The sequence below is a fragment of the Geospiza fortis genome, unplaced genomic scaffold (genome assembly GCF_000277835.1).
Source record: "Geospiza fortis unplaced genomic scaffold, GeoFor_1.0 scaffold1047, whole genome shotgun sequence".
NCBI lineage: Eukaryota > Metazoa > Chordata > Aves > Passeriformes > Thraupidae > Geospiza > Geospiza fortis.
In genome coordinates this window covers 308,669-313,358 of record NW_005054589.1, presented here as the reverse complement: position 1 = coordinate 313,358, position 4,690 = coordinate 308,669, and the positions used below count along the sequence as shown (strand labels likewise).

Sequence of the window (4,690 nt, the reverse complement as noted above, 5' to 3'; positions counted from 1 at the left end):
AAAATTATGTTCTGATAACTTGATAATTATTGCTTTGATAATTATCTCATCGAGCCTTTTTTTTCTGTTATCTCAGAGAAAAGGCTCCTTTAAATTTAATTAAAATAGCCAACGAGGAAAAAAGATCCAAAAGAGGGAAAGGTTTCAAAGTGAACCTCATCAAAGATCCAGCACAAGGGATGGGTCTTGTAACTGCTCCAGCAGGCTCAATTAGAGTTCTTGGACCTGGAACAACTGCACAAAACAAATCTTTGGAAAATTTGTTGTTATTCCATCCATAGAACTTGGTGGTTCCAATGCTCATATGAAAACAAAAAGGTGATGACTTTTTCTTAATTTAAATTAAAACTTTTCCAGCCTGCAGAATTGTGGAGAAATGCTTGACAAAGCTTTATCTGTAAAGTTTTGAAAACGAGAAGATAATTGAAAACAATCAGAGTACCTCTTAAAAAGAGTTGCTGGTTTTCAGGAGTTTTACTTATAACTGTAGTTGCAATACCAATGTTTTCTACTTGGCATTTTATTTTTAATGTAATTTCAGGATATTCTTCACTATTTCTGGTAAAATTCCTGCAGACATTTTTTTCAAAAGATGGGAAAAGTTAAATGGGGCAGAAAAGCTATGATGACCTACTGTTTGAGCACTCTGGATTGTTGGTTTTTTTATTTGTCTCTGGTGATTCTGGCACAGCTATGGCCATGGAAAGAATTAACAGAACAAAGTATTGTGATGTTTGAGACGACACAGGAGGAGGGCCCCCAGCAAACTGATGGCACTGGGATGATTCAGGGTGAGTTACTCCAGCAGTTAATTTGTCCTGAGATTTCAACCTAATTTTGCTGTGAGGCAGATCTAGAAAATTCACCCAGTTGTGGGCGGTAGCCCTCTACAAAGGCAAAATGCTTTAAATGCCTTGACCCAGGTCTGCCAGAACTCATTTTACCTTTGCCTAAGACTTGTACCATGTAAGAATCCTTTAATTATCTACAAAAATTGCGACTGAAGAATCATTCCAACCCACAGGTCAGTCTCATGATTCATGACTACCAAAAGCATTTACAGAAAGTACCATGTCATTCTGTCCCCTTAAATTATCCTCTCCCTGTGCCTTTGCTATGGGACTAAATCAGTACTATGTAATCACGTTTCAGATTTTTCCAGTCTTCTACTTTCCCTTCCTGCTCTGATCTATATACATGAATTGGCATGACCCAGTTCACTGTCATCAAATAACAGCCATTATACTTGAGAAGACTAGGAAAATGTGCTTTTCTCTGGTAAAAAAAACCAAAAACAAAAACAAAAAAAACCCCCAAAACAACAACAAAAAAAAACCCAACAAAAAAACCCAAAACAAAAAACAAAACAAAACAAAAAAACCCCAACAACAACAAAACCCACAAAAAACCAAAAAACCAAACCTAACAAAACCAAAAAAACCTTCTTTCATTTTTAAAGGTCATCCCTGCAGGTCTGAGATTAGAAGCGCAGGGAGCAGGATGTGGATGTACAGAGCTGCCTGTCTTCCACCTCTGGAGCTGCCAGTCTGTTCCCTTCTGCCAGGGCAAATCTTCTCTGCTTAAGAGCACAGCTGCTCCACAGGCTGGCTGTTCAATCGACAATGATCTCTAGTTTCAAGTGTGACAGCACCGACCTGCTCGATCTCCATTCAGCTGCAGGTGGGGGCAGCGGAGGAGAAAGGGAGGGAGGGAGAGGGAGGACACTGCAACCTACGTGAATAATTGATAGTGCAAGGAAAGGAGAGCAGCTGGGTTCCCTGTCTCCATCTGCTCACCAGCTGGGGATGAGAGATCCTTGCTCAGGTAGGGGATGAACAGCTTAGCTGCTTTTATTCTCGTCTTGCTTGCAATGCCAATTAAAAATATTTTGCATCTAGAAGGAATGGGGGCAAAGATAGGTGGGGGAGGGTTGATCCAGATCTTCTCTGCTGCTTCCGTGGCGTTGTGTAATGGATAGAGTTTGGGGCAGTTTCAGCTTCATCAGGGAAAGTGTGTGTGCTTTTTAAAAGACATTGTGCTATTCTGCATTGTGTAGAGAAGCAGTTGCAGAGAGAGAAATGGAGAGTGGAGGTGGGGAGAGCAGATGTCTGTGTAGGAAATGAAACTAACTAAAGGGATGGGGGGACATGAGAGAGGGTCTGCCCAGACTCAAAGGAATCCCACCCTGATTATGTCAGTCCTAGACACAAAATGAGGAGTCCAAGTGCGCTGCGGGAGGTGCTGTCTGTGCACACCCGGTGCTATATTTAGAAACTGTGTGCATAGATCTGTGGAAACAGCTGATGTGAGAACATGTGTGTTTCTGTCTGTGGATGCAGCTATGAGTTTGTGTAATATTGAAGTAAAACTTAAAAAAATACAGGTTTTGCCCTGAAGAGTTTACCCTTGAAGGATATACTGCTGTGTTTCTGTGGTACTGCGCAGCTTCCGTGGAGCTGCTGATGTTCTTACAATGACTCAATTAACAGAATTGCAGGGACCAGTTTCTGTGTTACAGCTAATACAGACTTCTCCTACGTGAGCAAGAGAAAATGCTAATGAAATGAAACACATTGAAAAAATCTGCTAACAAAAATAGGAAAATACATAGCAAAAGGTATAGACAGCAATTACTGTAATACATATATTAATGTGCCTACAAGGATACCTGAAAGAACAAAAACTTATATCCCAGTCCCTAAACCACGTCATCACGATAAAATGCATAATGATACATGCAGGTACGGACACATATAGGGATTAAAATCTGAGACTGTAAGTACACTGTATTAGTCATATAAGAACATGAGTATTAATAGGAGCTGAATCTACTTACTACAACAGAAGGCTTATAACAGAATATTTTTGCATCAGCAGGGTAAATAGTAACAATCGCTGGCTTGATTGTAAGTTGAGGAACAGAAAGCAGTCCTGTGATTTGCTTACATGTGATTTATTCATATTGCTATTGCTAAAGGAAGGTAATTAGAACAGTAATTAGGGTATTTAATAATTGTTTGCTGTTTTGCTTATGCATGTTGAGGGCTTTGTACATAACTGGAGTTACACAGAAGGTTAGGTAAAGCTGTAAGGCAGCTAAATGAAAGCTGAGTTCAGTGTGGTTTTGTATGTGAACAAAGTTGGCTCTTGTCTGTAGTGGCAAGCTGCCGAAGAACAAGAATGGCAGAAAGACCTGAGCCTCTCTGTATGCTTTGCTTTCACCATGGCCAGGCTTGATAGCGCTGCTGATAATGACCCTGAGATGGGGGAGGGCAGTAGTTACTGCTGGCAGCCCTCTCTAACAGCAAAAAATAATGTCTCTTCCTCCTTCCTAGATGCAGCAGAAATGGCAAGCTTGGCTCTTTGCCTTGGTCCAGTCACATCTCTACTCAGAGATTCAGGTGAATGAGTAAGACCTGCTTGTGCAGAGAGCAGCTGCTCTATTCAGTGCCCTGAGTCCATTTAGGAGGCACTTGAGTTGGAGTGAGGATGTATGAATTGGCCCATGCTTCAGCATCAGATCTTCTGGGGAATTACAAGAGGTAGACAAAAGGAAATTGAGTTACCTTGACTCCATGCAAGTTACTAAAAACAGCAAGTGGACTCCTTCTTTGTCCACTCAAAGTTGTCACCTATCTTGATTCCTTACTCCTTACAGTCTCTGTGCCCACCCACAGATCCTTGAAGTCCACATAATCATTTCTATCCAGGCCTTTCAAGACTAGAATTTATAGGAAGCATTAGGATGAAAATGGTGCATTCATCCCCAAAACTTTGAAATAACTCCTTGCTCTCTGCATTTTTCTTTTTTTCTCCATCTCTATCTGCTAGCTCATATTTTAATGCCTGGTCTGTCTGCATACTGTTTGCACTCTTTACATCTTTTCCTAGCTCTCTGGCAAATTCTGTCTCCTGTTCTGTGTTTCCTTATGTCTTCTTCATTAGTTAGGAAAAACCCAGTGTGAGGCTGACATTTGGCGTAAGGCTGTAGCTGCTGCTTTTATAGGTTTTGATGTAAAGAGAATAAATGACATCATCCTGTGGAATGAAAGTGAGAAGCACAGGGAAAAAAAATACGTGTCCAGAAGAACTCTGTGTTCTCATTTAAACACAGGTCTATTCATATTCTTTCTATAGCAGACCATGTTCTCATGCTCAGTTTTTTGTTTTTTTTTTTAATCAGGAATGACAATCTGTTGATGAGTGAATCTGTTGATGAGCGAATGGAAATACATGTGATTAAGGCATTTGTGACCTCTGAAAAATTAAGCCTCCCTAGTTTACACATTGCATCAATGAGCTATTTCATAATGGATGCAGAGCCAAATCTCTGCGGTACCTGATGTATATCAGGTCCAAATGACACGGATTTGGATTTAGTGGATGCAGTATCTTCCTAGCCTTCCCTTTAAAAGAATGGGGATTTGTGGAGAACTGCTTTGATGCTCACTTTCCTCACTGGATACTGAAAGCCTGAAGATGTGATGTTCTACAGCAGAGTTGAATAAGTGAAACCCCTCTGCTGTCCTTGTCTAACGCTGTGCTTGTGTTACCCTCACACAACCTGGAGAGCAGCATCCCCGGCTCGGCTGTCCCAGCAGCTGCTCCTGCACGCTGTGCTCCATCCATGGGCTCGCACAGCGGGGGCTCCAGGGGAAACGCTCTGCCACAGCGGGGGAGGGGCGGCAGC

At 41.6% G+C, this 4,690-nt stretch overlaps 1 protein-coding gene across 8 annotated transcripts in view; it reads left to right on the top strand.

Moving 5' to 3' along the window:
* The first annotated feature begins 1,764 nt into the window (after positions 1-1,764).
* LOC102043041 (rap1 GTPase-activating protein 1) overlaps positions 1,765-4,690 on the top strand; it is a 43,902-nt gene continuing 40,976 nt past the window's right edge. For 2 of the 8 annotated variants that reach the window (XR_004082646.1, XM_031064419.1), the window contains exon 1: positions 1,787-1,824. The gene's annotated coding sequence lies outside the window, so the exon portion shown is untranslated. Of the gene's footprint in view, positions 1,825-4,690 lie in introns of all 8 variants that reach the window. The other 6 variants (XM_031064423.1, XM_031064422.1, XR_004082645.1 and 3 more) reach the window with 6 other exon arrangements.